General features: G+C 39.8%; 1 long non-coding RNA gene across 1 annotated transcript; it reads left to right on the top strand.

Moving 5' to 3' along the window:
* The first annotated feature begins 69 nt into the window (after nt 1-69).
* LOC308065155 lies at nt 70-11,844 on the top strand. The gene is made up of 2 exons (XR_013928685.1): nt 70-1,328; nt 5,196-11,844. It is a non-coding gene; the product is annotated as an uncharacterized lncRNA (long non-coding RNA).
* The last annotated feature ends 4,728 nt before the right edge of the window (nt 11,845-16,572 follow it).

The raw sequence follows: 16,572 nt of genomic DNA, 5'->3' as shown, positions 1-16,572 counted from the left end.
CTCCGCCGCCTCCTGCGGCTGCGACTGACACGACGGGAGGGGCGAGGAGGCGGGCGGCCGCTCGCGCTCAGCGCCGTGTCAAAGGTCGAGGGGGGCCCCCCTCGCGCTGTTAGCGGCCCTGATTGGCCCGCTGGGCTGGCGGGAGGTGCCCGCGGCCGTGTGACGCCAGCGCGTACGTGGCGCAGAGCGTGCGCGGGAAGTTTAGGCCGCCGTTGCAGAGCGGCAGGATGGGAGGGGGCGACGGCCCGAGAGGATGGCAGGGCTGGCGGGGACTACGCTTCCCAGCGTGCATCGCGGCCGCGCCGCACGCGGGGCTATGGGCGGTGCCCTCTGGGACCTGTAGTTTAGGGGCCCGGCGGGGCCTCGCCGCGCGTTGCCCGCCGGGACGTGGAGCCTGCAGCGCCGGGCTGGGGCGTGGGGCAGTGGCGCGCGGCGGCCGCGCGCGCCTACCCTTGGGAAGGAGGCGGCTGGAACGCGGCTGTAAATAAACTTCTCCACCAGCTTGGGTGCTCTCCGCATCACAAGGGTTCCCCAGCACTCTGAGTGCCTGCCTGGGGCACCGGGTGGGGGCTCTGTACTGTGGCCAGTGTAAACCCACGACATAGAGGCTGCAGCCGCAGTTCCAGGCCCTCCTGGGTGTGTGCAACAGCGCCCGTCGTAGCTGTGCACGCTGTGAAAAATGTCTGACCGAAGCCAAAAGTGATGATGTGAAAATCGGTTTTCTTTGTAAATAAAGGCAGGCTTGCATCGGTTGTGGTTTGCCGAAAGCAGCTTGGAAGTGTGAGTGCTTTCAGAGGTCTTGGAAGCAAACGGATGCCTTTTGGAGAGTATTTTTTTTGTGTACCTCATGACAGTTCATGTCAATCTCATTACTTTTCTGGGCCTAACCCAGGGTCTGTGTATGCATGGGTAGATGATACACAGCAGTAGGAGAACTGAGGAATTATTTCCATGTGTTACATGTTCCTTAAGTTTCATGTTAAAATACAAGAATGTTAAATAGTCTTAATCCTTCTCAGTTACATGTGTGTACAGCAAAACTCCTGAGGAAATACTTTTTGATCCCTTTATGTATGTTAAAAAAAAAAAGTATTTAAAGTAGGTTTTTACTACACACAGCTTGCAGGCAGCCTTGCACAGCAGCTGATGGAAAGCGTGTGCTCAGTTGGCAGAGAGAAATCGTGTGTCACCACCATGGCCTGTCACCCAGCCACAGTGTACAACCAGCTATTGTGGAAGATACTCATGCTGTTAATTGTCTGGCAGCTGTGTTGCAAGAGGGAGCTTCATATGTGCTGGTCGCATTCCCCAGAGCAGCTTGGTGTAAGGTTAGCACTGTGCAGCAAAATGATGGACAGGGTAAGAACAAGGTGGGCAGCATGGTGTTGGATTGGTGGCATTATGATGGGGCATGATGTAGGGATGGAGTAAGGAAGATGGGAGTAGTTGGGAGGGGAGGGAGTGTCCTGAGGAGAAATGAGGGAATGTCAGTATGGGTAGAAGAATTGCGGTAAGGGGAAGCACTCACAAGGAGAGTTGACCCAATGCTGCTTGATTTTCAAATAGGCCATTCACTGCTTTGATTTGGGAGTACTTAATTTAGAGGTTACCTATAGAGAGGGGAATTCATTTCTTCATTTTGATTGAACACTTGTTTTGGATGTTCAAGGAAGCCAGCTGGAACAATACAGATGAGGATAGACTCAGTCTTGGTTGTGACAGCTGAAAATGGTTTGTGACATCTGAATTGTGATGATACTATACCACATACAGGAAAATTGTGTAGCTCCCCTTTGAAGTACCGCGATATAAAAAGTTAAGTACAAATGTTTGACATTTGGCACATTGATTCATATTTTTCCATGTGAATGTTAGTGCTATTCTAAATTATTTTGGTGACCATGACTTTTGAGCATCTTACAGTTCCCACGAACAATTTGTTTCTGAGATGTCAGTGTCACATTATCAGCTCTCACATACTGTGGGAAAAGACCGTTCTAACCTGGTCTTCATTTACATTTATGACTTTGGTACTACGCGGGGGTTGGGTGGTTATGGAGTGGTGGGAGAACTTCTGTTCCAAAAATATTCTGCCCACATGGTTACCATGATGCATTCTACTGGGTAAGCATGTTAGACCAACCACGCAATAGAAAATTCTCTATGTTAGGCAAGGTTGATTGCTGTTGTGGAGTAAAGCATTTCCAGTGGCCCCTGTAAGCAGATCCACTCACTTCAGTGAGTGCCACATTTTAACTTTAAATCCTTACTGTTTCCGGCTAGACCCTAAACCAAGCTGTTTCCTGCTTTGGGAATCCTACATACCTTTGCTTATAGTAAGAGAGTATATGAGAGAAAAAACCACACCAGAACAATTAACAGTTCTGCTTTCATGTGTTATACAGACTTGAACACTTTTAAAATTATTTTTAAATCATTTAACATCATACTTCCCATGCTGGTTTCTATACCTCAGCCAGCTTAACCTGCCACTACTTAAACCTGATTTCCTATTACTAGCAGAAACACAGGCCATCATGGAGGAAGCCAAAGTATTTTTATTGTTCAAGTACATTTATTACAACTGAGATTTAGCTATAGTAGATGCAATGTTCCAGAGGAAGTTAGACACAGAGAGAGGCTAATTGAGAAGAGATTTTTTTCCAGCTGATAGCAGACAACTTCACAGATGGAGTGGTACTCCTGATCTGTTCCCTGTAGACACACATATTGGATGCTCTTGGTTCGTTCACAAAGATAGCTAAAAGCTTAATTAAATGCTGGAACCTGAAAGGATTTATCTTGCTTTACACTTCCAAATATATTCCCCAAATGCTAAAGATGAGAGAAGAGCAGAGTTAGTTTAGAGATGCATTCACAGTACTAGAATTTGAACCCTCACTAATCTGCCCTTTCACTTCATATGGGAGTTGTGAGCCCACTGATCAGCAGAGGACATCAGCAATGTGCTGCTGCATCTTCATCTATCGGCGTGGAGAGAGCTATACCACACAGCTTTACTCAGCTTAAAGGGAATCCTTTAGGATGACAAGTTTAAAGCTGGTTATCATTTTTTTACAGCTGGTTTTGGGGAAATAAAAGGAAAATTGTTTCTCTAAGTCAAAAGCTGCTCATCACTGCAAGCAGATATTTGAGCCAGAGAATGCTACAGTTGTGGGTTTATCACTTAGATATGTGACTGACTTTGTACCTCTGAACTTCAAATTTTTAAAAAGATACCTGGAAAGAAAGTTTTTACAACTTTATTGGCTGATGATATTAAACCACAGATGGTGTCAAAGAAGTGATGTAGGTTTAAATATGAAAGAAACAAAAAGGAAAGACATGGCAATCTTTAACTTAAAGCAAACATATTGAAAAAGCAACATAGCCTACACTAGAACAGTCATGGGTAAATGTGTGTTTCAAGGCATTAAGTTTATCATTGTATAAAATTTTATGTTCCAAGATTAGTTAACTGTAGAACTAAACACTTGGCTTTGGAATCTTAATCATAACAATGCTGTCTTTAGGGTGGGTTTTTTCCCACCTTTTTCTCTCGTTTCCTTATTTTAAAAGTTAGATGACATTCCATAGCAAGTAATAGCAATTTCCAAAGCAGGGCACATTTTGAACTAAAGAAATCATTGGCTACCTTTCAACTCATAAACCAAAGTTTTAGTTAAATTTTTCTTTCTTCCAAAAGCTGAAAATTTGTTCACATGCAAGTTAAGTAAGAGTCCCAAAATCTTTCCAAAAGCAGTTGTTGCTACTCTGCTAATTCTCACTTAAGACTTTAATTTCTGGACAATAGAAGATACTGTTGGTCTCATTTAGGAGAAATTTCTGCACACTTACCAAGAAGAATAAATATCTACGACTGTGAACTGCCTGGCCTTTCCTTTCTAACCCAGATAATCCACTTCTGTAAAGCAAAGCAAAGCTTGGGGTGTTTGGGTGTCTGATTCCATCAGTTTTAAAAAGAGAAAGATCAGGAAAAGTGCTGAAAATAATACATGCATCTGGTTAAGTAATGGACTGAAGCAACTGTCAAACAGGCTGAAATTGCCTCTCTAAAAGAACACCACTCCAATAGCATCCTCATCATAAGATTACGTTTCAGGGAACATAATATCTTGAAGAAAAAAATGTAAGTCTAATAAGAAAAAAAAAAAAACCCACAAAAATGCTGAAAGTTACCTCTTCTCTGGTTGCTAAACACCACAGAGCTTTTTGCAGCATCTAATGGTCAAAACTTTTCAAATACATACCACAACCACCCAAAGATAAAAAATAAAATTAATCTTTCAAATGAAATCTGATTTGAAACATGAGCTGGAAATTTAGATTCAAAGATTTTTATCATTGTATTATTTTCACTCCAAATAAACTTGGTTTGCAGAACAAAGGATTTTTTTCCTCCTTAATAGCTCTTCTGAAAATCAGTCCAGGTTGTTTTTCTTTTTGCTTGACAATTTACATTTTCATTCCTTATCACAACTCTAAATTTTTAATTCCTTCTGAGCCAATTATGTTTCCCTTTATGTAAGCACACCCAGCTTTCTTCATATGATGATCTCAGCAGTGCTTGTACTAGAGATGTTTGTCTCCAGTAAACTTAAAAGTGCTTGTTTATTTGAAACTTCTGATACTGAACAATAGTCTTTGTGTTTCAGAAGTTGTAAAAATACAGATTATTTTAAGTGTTTGGACTATTTAGGCTTATTAGAGGTAGAGGTAGCTCTGGATTTTGTTTGTTCTGGATTCCACATTTCAGGAAAGCCTTGACCATACCGATATTTTAGATATTTCCATGTTAGTACATTGGGTAATTACAACATGAGTCTGTGTTTGTCAAAGCATCCATAAGGGCTAATCTGTTTAAATTCATAACATTTTAAGGCACTGCTGTTTCTGTGTGGATTCTTGCTTAAGGGTGCTTCATTTCAGGTCATTAGAATGTGCTATTTCCTTCCCTCATTCATAAGACTGTCAATAACAGCAAAGATAAATAAACACAAATACAATTATTCTTTCGTGAATCAAGGTGAACAGAGAGGGCTAAAACTAGATTGGAATGAATGAGTCTATGAAATAGAGAGTAACTTTGCAGAGTCTGATTTCTTGGAGCAAAACTGGCTCATCCACATGATCATCCATGATAAAGTGACTTGGTGACTCTCTTCCTGGAGCAGATGATGACTGTTGCCAGCCTACCATTACTTGAACAACGAACGTAGTCCACTGCCTGTCAAGATGTGTCTCTGTTGGCTGCTACAAACTGACTCCTATTTTGATCTTTTTCATACTCTGTGGACGTTTGACTGAAGGGCTGTCTTAGTCTTTAACTTGCATGCTGGAGCTGAACGGCCCTTAATATATGATGTATTCTTTTCTTTTGAATTTCCTATTTAAGAAATAAATTAATAGTAATGACTCAATACATGCTGTCACCCACATTCTCACAGCAGAGGAATCTAAAAACATCCCCTGACTGCCATGTGCTCAGCAGGAGAGACTTCTCCAGACATCCTTATGTGCAGTTCTTAGACCTGACATGTAATGCCTGTACCATTCAGGTCCTCCTGAGCAGGAACACACACTTGCCAGTCTTTTTTAGGAGCTCTTCTGGGACTGAGCAGCTCTGCATTCGAACAGCTCAAAAGTTCTATGACTATTATTTTTTTTCTAGCAAACTGAAGTATATTTAACACATAAGAAGCGGTTATTATCCACAAAATCTTGTCAAAAGGAGTACTAAGTTCAAGTACTGATTAGAGCCTGACTGTGTAGTTTCCCCTTGTTATTTTTGTGAAGAGAACAAGGGCATAGCATGGTAACAGACTGGAAAACTGTAAGATTGCTTTTGCTGTGAGCACCAACAGAACTGCCACTTCTCCCTTCAAAATGTTTGAGTACTTTGAATTTAAACCTTCTAAAAGATGGAAGTCAAGGTCCAACCCCTAGAACATAAGAATCTGCTAATGTGTGAGAAAGCTACATACCTCCTTGTCCTCATTAGAGTTTTACCCAAACTTGGTTAACTCACCCTGGATCATTTGTGCCACAACCATTTCCACTTTACCCCACAGGCAGGGCTGCTGAAGGGGCTGGGGTTTCCAGGGTCTTTCTGTTTTCTGGCTGTCCTGCACACATGTGGTGGTACCATAGAAGAGACAATGACCAGTCCCTTCAGCTCTGCACCGAAGGGCTTTGTTAATGTCAACAACCATTTGAACAGGAACAAGAATTAATTTTAATTGCCAATATTCTTACTGTAAACTATTGAACCTTGGGGCCTAGTGTCTTTCAACGTGATTTTGCTCTTTGATATAATTCATTAACTACCTGTTTGATTGCTAAAATTAGTTAACACAGAGTCCTAAGTGTGAGCGTTGTTTAAATACATATTACTAGGCTATTCATATCATTCTAGGATTAGTAGCCATGTATGGTAATAGCAGAGTGTAGTCTAAGTTTAGATGTATGAGACGGCATATGTCTGAACTTGTCAGAGCCACTATTAGCATTTTTAAATCCCCTGGGTATGTACAATTTCTCTTCTCTCCATAATGAATATGTATAAAATTGAGTAGGACTGCCAAGTATTGGTGGCTCATTTCTGGATTTATGTATATGAATGGCAAATACAAAACAAAGTATCAAAAGAAGCAAGAATACCAGCCAAGAATCTCATATATCTCATGTGCATTATTCAGGCAGGAAGAGGCTCTTAAAAGAAAACATCTGCAATTAGTTATAATACTTTTGAAATCATTACATGTCAGTAAAAAACCCACAACATATATTGAAAAGAATATGTTTAAATTTCAAAACAATCTTAAGAAATGCCACTGTTGTTTCGTTATCTCTCGGGGGGTTAATGATGCCAGTAACTCTCACTGAGAGAACTGGCATTTTTTAATAACTTCTATCACAAAAGTCAACCCACGCTGCTACAGTCTGATACGAAGGAATATCATTTCCAAAACAAAAATAGTTCTCCAAAACTTCTGAATTTTTTCATGCATTGAAATGTTGAGTTGTATTACTTACATTAGAAATGACATCTGCCTGTCACAGTCAAGGTGACCTATATGATTTATAATTTTTTTATCACTTTTGTGGTACTGCTAGTTTAAGGGTATAATTTTGTCTCTGTATTCAGCTATAATGGTACCAGATCAGGGCTTTGTTCTGTTATCTTCTTGCAGAGGCCAAAATTAGTAATTTTTATAAGATTTTTGCATTACTAGCCTCTGCTTCAGAGAGCCTAGAACAAATACATTGTAGAAGCAATGTTGTTGGGAAGGATGAGTTACAGAGAAACAATTGTGTGCTCACGTATCGCAAGGTAAAGATGATTTTGTCTCTCAACGATTTGTAAGAATGTCTTCCAAGTCCATTCCTACTGTGTTTCTGGAGGCAGTGCTTTCTTAAGCAATAGAATGAAGTAAGCTTGTTTCTTTGTTTTCTTGTACCTGATGTTGTCATTTAAACCAGCACGTACTCCGTGAAAAAGCTGATCTGATGAGATTTTGCAGTCACTTTGTCCAGCTGTGAATAGTGGCAGTGTTTGCAGCTGCATGGGCATGGGTGGAAGGAAGATGCAGTTTTGCAGCCTTATCCTCCATCAGGAGGTCATCAGTGTGCTTGCTGCCCAGACAGAACCACTGTGAGAGCGGGAACTCAACTCTCCCTCAAAACCTGTGTTGCCAAGCGGCAGAGAAACAGATGAAGCAGCACCTACTGTAATCAGCCACCACTGTGCGTGCCCAGTTTGTTGTCCTTTTGAGATACACGATGTTATCCCTTCCACATTTGCCATTGTGAATAAACCACAGAGGCTTATTGCTCTCAGGTCCCTTCCTTGCGTTGCTGCTGTTCGTTGATCTCTCGTCCACTCTGCTTTTCTGTGTGATGTTAACAAGGTCATTCTGGAAACCCAACACAGGCCAAGAACAGCATGAGATTTGTATTATGTTAAATTTACACAGCATCGGCAGCTGAGGCTGAATTTTCATTATCCCTTAGCAGTGTATAGTCTGAGGCATCTAGCTGAGAAGCAGTGATACTATCCTGAATAGTTTGTACATGCTTCAAGGTCAGCTTGTAATTATAGCTATTTTATTGCAAGGGAAATAAACCATTTTAGTCAACATTCAGGACCAGGACATTGCTGGAAGGGCAAGAATACCTGTGGGACGTTTGTTGGCGTTTTTTTATTCAGAACACTTTGTCCACAAACTGATGCAAAGAGTTTTTGTTTCAAGAAGCCAACTCCAAAATCACATTTCCTTGAGGTGACTTGTCCAGTAGTGCAGTGGTGCAGTACCTGCAGGGCAGTTAAAGGAGGTTGACAGTGGCCCATGATATTTCAGACTTCTGGGAGAACAGTGAATTGTGGAACATGGTTGGGTTGTGTGAGCCGTCTTGGTTGATTCAAGGCTGGCTTAAATACAGCAAAGCACTTACACACATTGCTTAAATTTAAACCAATCAGAGTATTCTTATGGCTTCATGTTCAGCATGTGCTTCTGTACTTCACTGGAGAGAGATGTTACTGTGTATTGCAGGTATATCAAGCAGGAGGAAAATCTGTATTGCTGTTTGTTGCATAAGGTCGGAGGCTCAGATCTTTCTTTAATTAGTGTATTTATTTCACATGCTTCAGAGATCAGGGAAAAAAAAATTTCAGTTTCTTCAGTGAGGGCCCAGTTCATCAAAGTTCTTAGCTCAAGTCAGCACTGTACAACTTAAATGCCATTTCCAGCATTGGACAGGACAAAACCCTAACTGACACATCTGCAAAAACAAATGAAGCCTGGGATGGTGAATACATTTCCAGAACTGTGGGAACTGATCGAATGTGACATTAAATCCTGTGGATAACTGGCTAGCTGAAAAAGGTCTCATAGACATAGTCCAGCTGGCTGGACAAAAATGCACATCGCTCTCAGCTTATCTGAAGTAAAGCAAAATACACTGTCTTTGGCTGTTCTTGTTACACAATAACAGGAAGATTTTGGTGGGAAAAGAATGTTGCAGGTGGGAACAGATAACTACAGAAGAGAAACTAGGGGCGGGCTTGGTATTTAGGCAACTAACCAATAATGAGCTTAACTTTTGTAATATGTATGAGCTAATTATTACAAGGCATAAAAGGTGACTGTAAGGGACAATAAACGAAGTCTGCTGATCACTCATATTGAGTGACTGTGTCTTCCCTCCGTCGCAAAAAATGTTGCTCGAACAGGGACCCTAGAGAGGGCTGAGCCTGCGAGCCACGGTTCGACGGAGATTCAGGTACCGGTCCTGAAAGCAGCGCAGGAGGCGGCAGGGCACAGTCCCCGCGCCCGGGAGCACCTACAGAGGGTCCCGCCGGCCACGCGTCGCCGAAGTCTCGCAAAGGCTGCAACAGCGCTGACGAAGGTATGGAGAGACAAGTGACGTATGATTCGCTCATACGCTTTTTAGAAAAGCGGAGCGTTCGGGACATAGAATGTAAAAAGGCATTACCCGGGTTATTAGCGTATGGGATAGCAGCCGGGACCCCCGCGGCAGCGGCGAGCGGCCCGGCAGGCCCCTTCCCGGCCGCGGTTTCTCTCCAAGGCGGCACCCCCCCCCCTCCGATCGGCGCCATGGCGATGCAAGCGGCCAAGCGAGCTAACATCTGGCTGCCCCCGGAGGTCAATCGGATCCTTTATATTCGGAACCTGCCGTATAAAATCACAGCGGAGGAAATGTATGATATGTTTGGGAAATACGGACCTATTCGACAAGTCAGAGTTGGAAACACTCCTGAAACAAGAGGAACAGCTTAAGCTTCTCAAGGAAAAATACGGAATTGATTACAAATCCACCAAAAAAAAAAAAAAAAAAAAAAAAAAAGAAGTGCTTCAGATGTCCCCTACAAGAAATGGGTTTCTGCCTTGAACTAGCAAACGTCTCTGTGCTTAAAGAGAAGCCTTTTTGCCTTGATGGAGATAATTTATTCTGTATTCTGTATTTGTGCTGTATTCTGAATGTGGAAAGTGGTTGGGACTAGGAGGCTGGCTTAAAGGCATTTTGCAAATGGGATTATTATTTTTGATCATTATTGTAATAATAGTTTTTTGATCAAAACCAGCCAAAATTATTTGTAAGCATTAGGCATATCTGAAGACAATGCCTTTATTTGAATCAGCAGTTAAGGTGTAGTTTAGTCTGATGCTGTGGTTTTATCTGCTTCTGGTGAATTTTTGAAGTGATGAAATCAGAGATACAAGGTATACTAAGAGTTATGAGGTAATAAGATAATAATCTAAGCAAGGGTGCTGTCTTTTATATCTACAAGTGCAATATGCTTTTATGTAGCAGAGAGAAACTTTAACAATAATGTTGCTTGAGCGAGATGTGCATGTGACAACTTGGGAAAAGGGATATCGCAACTGGAGTGCAACAGTGTTTCTATGTCTGGCAGAGTGAAATCTTTCAAGACCTGAGTTTAGACAGTCTATAATAAATTGTTAGTATTCAGAAAACCCATCTTAAGCCTATTTTGCTTGCATAGTGTTATGGAAGTCAACTGCTATTGTAGAGAATTAATGATTTTTTAATACATATTAACAAATACTACTATATTAACTTGAGGCAGTTGAGTGAGAAGTACTCACGTGTAGCATTTGAGGGAATGTCAGCATAAATCACACTTACAGTAAGACGGCATTTTTAATTACTGTACTTGTTAAGATTCAATGATGCCATAAGGCTAAGGCCTTTTATCACAGATTGGTTCTGAACTAAAAGGTGTGTGCACATGTAGATATGCACATTTGTGTTATTTTCCTTAATTGGCTACAAAATAATATAATTAGGTAGGCGATTACATCTTGGGAATTTGTCTATTATACTTCTGTTTGTTAAGGAACGTGCATAACATGCAGCATCCATGTAGGCTTGGCTTGTGGCATAGTTGTCAAATTTAGCATAGACATTCAGACAGATAAGCAACGTACTCCTCTTGTGTGTATCACCTACGAGCCATTATGGCTTAGTGTGTAAATCTGTACGTAACTATTGAAAAATCCACTTATGAATGTATATAGCTTAGAACTAATTTTTTCCCTTTGTTAATTCTTTGATATCAATGAGGTATTCTTCAGAAAATGTATGGACTGGTTGGTTGCATAAAGGCAGTTGTTATTTGGACAGAAAATTGTTAATGGTCAGGGATTTTCCACTAAAATATTTGCAAATAGTCCTAGTCCAACATCAGTTTGGTTTCTTTTTGGGTTTTGAGCTTGCATTAGTCCAGGTTCAGAACTTTAAAATTACCTTTGAATTTTTTAAACTTTTTATATCACTGGAACAGAAAGAGCATCTAAATTAAAGCTTCAAGCTAACTTTATTTTTCAAGTATTTCTGGAATTATCCTTCTGAACTGAGATTTTATAAGTTGGCTGTGTATTTTCCTGTGTTAAAACGCTGTTATTGAAAATGGTCAACCAGGCCTATGTCGCCCAAAATAAAAACGGGGGAATTGTGGATAACTGGCTAGCTGAAAAAGGTCTCATAGACATAGTCCAGCTGGCTGGACAAAAATGCACATCGCTCTCAGCTTATCTGAAGTAAAGCAAAAATACACTGTCTTTGGCTGTTCTTGTTACACAATAACAGGAAGATTTTGGTGGGAAAAGAATGTTGCAGGTGGGAACTGGTAACTACAGCAGAGAAACTAGGGGCGGGCTTGGTATTTAGGCAACTAACCAATAATAAGCTTAACTTTTGTAATATGTATGAGCTAATTATAACAAGGCATAAAAGGTGACTGTAAGGGACAATAAATGAAGTCTGCTGATCACTCATATTGAGTGACTGTGTCTTCCCTCCGTCGCAACAAAATCCATTTGGCTCTTTTTTATTAGCAGCCACTTGGATGTCCAGGCAGGTAATTCAGAGCAAGTGTGTTCCTTTGAGTGATTCAAAAAAACTGGAATGAAAATCCGTTTTCAAATCAATTGATAAACACTGACCAAAGGGGCAAATATTATGCTAAGCCATGTTCTAATCTGGGGGTGGGGGATAGAAAAAAAATACCTATATATATCTCTTTCAAGGTAAAGCACTGGGACATGTATGATCCACTGTTGTTAAGATGGAAGGAAAAAGAGCTGCATGTCACAATTACTCCTTCATTTCCTACCAAGTAAAACATCTCCTGTAAAATTGCTCTGTTTGTAGCTTCTGTCTTGAGATAACTTTTGCACCTGCTGCTCAAAAGATTAAATTACTTCTGTTGAAAAGAAACTGCCACTTTGGGTCACATATGTTATTAAATGACATTTTTGTTTATTTGTGCAGCTAGGGCTACCGAATTAGGTATTCTTTCTCTTAATTTTGAGCTTTACTATGGATCTTCATTGTAAAACAATTTATCTACAATAATATCTGTATTATTAATACTTTAGTCACATAAGTAATTCTGTATTCATCCAAAACCCACCTAGTTACCCCAAGAAGTTATGCATTCTCACTGTTAAATACTTCATTCTTTCACTGTCATCTCTGGTAAGTATTTTACTCCCTGCCACCCTCACCCTTTTAATGGCATCGTTGTTAAAGTAATCTTTATGTCAGTCACCAGTTCAGCATCCTTCTCGATGTGTGCAGAATATAGCATAAGAGGAATAAGAAACTAAGAACAGTAGCTACTTCTGAAAAATCAGGTTTATACGTGGATGAGTTCCCCAACATATGTCTTTTAGAATATTTGCAGAAAGCTTATAATGTGGGTACTTTTAATGTAAAATAATTTTCCTCTAAAAAAGTTATTTGAGATATAGTTCTTTAACTTTGTATGGGTCTTATTCTAGAATAATTACTTTATGGACATAAGCTCAATAATATTCAATATTTGTGAACTACAGAATTATCTACAGTCACGGTATTTTAATATGAAAAAGCTGACTAATCAGAGCTCTTGACAAAAAGGCAAAGGATTAATGGCTGAATATACGCTACAGCGTTTAACAAACGGAAATGAATCACTCAGTCCCTCAGAGTTGCCTCCTTAGTGATACTTTCTGTTTTGACAAGATCATTTACTTAAGCTGTCTCTCTTACAACACATACAGTTAGTGGCATATGGAGTCAAGTAAGCCCCAGCTTTTCATCCTTTTTCCATCAGGGAGTAAAATTTCTAAACCGAATCAGGTGATGATTCAAAATGGAAGCTAGTAATTTGATTTTATATGTTGTTAGACCTCACAGTCTTAGTACACATTTGGTTACTTCCACATGAAATGCACCGAACTTGCTATCTGTCTCATGCGTATTTGTTTTGTGTACCAATAGTTCTCATGAAAATCTAATGCAAGAGGTTTAAAATGTATTTGCCATAACTCATATGTCTCATCTGAAGAGCCATCATAATTTATGCTCAATATAAATGCCTAAAGAATAAGACTGTTCTTCTAGGAATGCGAGCAGAATAAGGCTTCAGCAAAAAAATATTTTGTGGTTGTGTCATCAAATGGTATAAGATTTTCCAGGGTATTTCCAGTGATTAGAGAATGCTAAACAAAGTGCAAAAAAAATTAATGTTGTCCTGAGTGCTGAATGATACCAAGAACTAATGCAGCAATCAGCCCTTATTGTTCCAAAGAGTCATTTTTTACAGTAGGAGAAAAATGTAGCAATCATAACCTATAATACAAGGATAGAAGATGCAGTAAGACTGATACTGCATTCAAGTTCATATCTAATTTTTCACTAAATATCAACAAGTTCAACAACATCTGAAATCAGATTTTTATAGGCAGGTATTGTTTCAGCTGTCAGTACTTTTTCATTACTTGCCATCAATGAATATTTTCAAGGAGCAGATGTAGTCTTTAACTTAGCTATGCTCAACTGATGCATCAAGACACACTTGGAAAGGGAATGCTGGAAGATTATTTAATAAGCAGTGATTTAAACATGGGGAAGACTTAAAAGAAATAATAAAACCAGTGTGCACTGAATTACAAACAAGAAATAGTTTCTTTTTGCTAGTAGAGCTACACAAAAACAAAGCCTCAAAACAATGGATGTGTTTCATGTCCAATTGATGGTGACAGAATTAAGGTTCCCAATATGTAAGGTTGAGTCAAACTGTGTGCCAGTTGTAGTTTTTCTCTTGCCCATAAAAAAAATCTTGTGATTCCAATAATGAAAACAATTTCACTCAAATGCTGCAGCTTAATTCTTATCCCTTCAAACCAAACCCCAGGAGCTGATGGCACAGAAGATACAGGAATTATATATCACATCAGTGCAGAACGATCTAATTTGCTCTGATGCAGAAGTCCTGAAGAAATATGCTGCTAAGGCGATCCAATCAGCCAAGGTTTATTCTTTTCCTGTTCTAGTTTAGAAAGCAAAAAATTATCTGAAAACTAAAGCTATGCCTTCCAGAGAGTTACCTTATCACAAAATCAGTCACAAATGGAATGCAGAAATCTTTGAGGGAAAATAGACATCGAATCCATCGTGGTAGCGTTATCTTCATTTTAGAACTTCAGTAATGATATTTCAGAGGAATTCACAATGAACCCACAAAAAGGGAAACATCTGTAAGTTTCACTTTGATTTCATACATGAGTTACAACAACAGCTCCCAGACTGAGACCGTCCCCTCTAATGGTAGTAAGCAAACCTATGCCTAAAGAACTATGTCAAAAAAATCTTGCTAACATAAGTAGAGTGTACCAGAATGTCTTCAGAGTTCATTTGGCCAAATGCAAAAGTACTAAAGTGTGATGTCTCTTTCTGCTACTAGTAATGCAACCAAGTATGACGATCCAGAAGGCTCAGTGTGCTCACGATTGGGCATGGCCTCTTTTGCATCTAGGGTAGCAATTTAAATCCAAAATAAGTGAATACAACAGTGATTGAATTCTGTTGCCACATCTGCTCTCGGTGAATTGGTCTCTGAGTTCCTGGTAAACAGCTATTATATCACATGCAAAATGTCTCATGATAATTGTCACCCTCCTAATCCACAGAGAAATAAATAATACAGACTGGAGCAGGCAGGAGGAAAAAAATTCTCACTGGTTCTGTAGGTTTTTCCCCTTTGGGCAACAGATTTACCTTGAGGAATTGGGCCAGGAGTAGCAAAAGAAAGCCCGTAACCCTTCCCACCTACAGCTTTTAGTACTAGCCTTATGCTTAACCAAACTTGGTAAATCATGTTTCAGTTATTCTTCATGGACGTTAGAAAGGCATTTTCAGGTCTACATAGAACGACTAAATGACAGGTAAAAAAACAGCAACTGAGGAAATTAAAGCAAGAAATCATTATTTTTTCCACTGAAGAAAATATATTTCATGTTTGCATTTTACTCATTCTCTCTCAGTAATAATTTAGTCTTGTGCAACAGGTCATTAACCTGCTTAACAACCCTAAATCTAGATGGTTTCCCTTTAGAGAAATATAGTGAAAATACCAAATCTTCCTTCCACTTCATTTTCTTTGATAGCTTGGGGGAATACATGAACAGGATTTTTCTCTCACAGTGGCAAACAGTAGTTTAGCTATTAACTACACAAGATCTAGATTTGGGATCCTTACTGTGTCTGTGTACAGTCTTATTATCTGCCGAGTCTGACTGTATTCTGATCAATATTGTGTAATGACTATGACCACAGGTGGGACGTTTCAAGGATGTTTCAACTTCCATTGCCATTTGACAGTAGGGAGAAAGTGTCACTGAGAAGTTACTTGACCATCTTGATCTTTTTTTCCTAATCAGAAACCCAAGGAAAATCCTTGATTGGATAATTCAGTTTCTTCATCCCTGTCTCCCATGCAGCATAAATCATGTAGTTGTTTAGGAGGCAGATAATGTAAAGAAAGTGAAAGCTAGAGCTATTCCTAAAAGCCAAGTGACGGTTCAAAACTCCTCCTAGGTTTCTGTTCTCTCTCATTTGAATTGGTGCTTCATTAGAAGTTACTATTCTTAAGATATGTTAAGATTTTCTACGTTTCCCTTGATGTGTTCAGTCCTGTTCTCACCTGTGTCAATGTTCTTTTCAAATTCATTACCTGGAGGCAGAGGCCAAAACATTACTAGCTGTATGACTGTTTCTGCTTAAGTATTATAAAAACCCATCTCTCTGCCAGAGATGTTCACTGACAGATATGTCAGCCAATATGGTGTTCCAGGATTAATTAAAGAGTTTGTCTGCCAGACATTCTTTAAGTCTGCTTTTCCTCATTTTATTTTTACTTTTTGGCATGTAATAGTATTTCCATACTTATTAAATCCTCACTGGTAATTACATGCAAAAGAGCAATTAGCAACAGACAATTTAGTGGCAAAGTTGTTATCATTGGAACTGTTTACCATTCAGAGCCGCCTGAAAGTGACGGCAACCTGTTTCAGCCCGTTGTACTTCTCGGTTGTGAAAGTGACGGGGCCCTATAAATCAATGCAAAATGGCACCAAATGAAGCTTCATTTCAGTGATATTGTTCCAGTGGAGCTTCCAGCTGAGGTGGTCTCTGTTTCTCCGGCCTGTCTTTCTGTTAAACATGAAATCATACCTG

The sequence above is a fragment of the Falco punctatus genome (genome assembly GCF_963210335.1).
Source record: "Falco punctatus genome assembly, chromosome: 6".
NCBI classification, from domain to species: Eukaryota; Metazoa; Chordata; class Aves; order Falconiformes; family Falconidae; genus Falco; species Falco punctatus.
The sequence above is the reverse complement of the archived record's forward strand: the minus strand, read 5'-3'. Positions and strand labels throughout refer to the sequence as shown.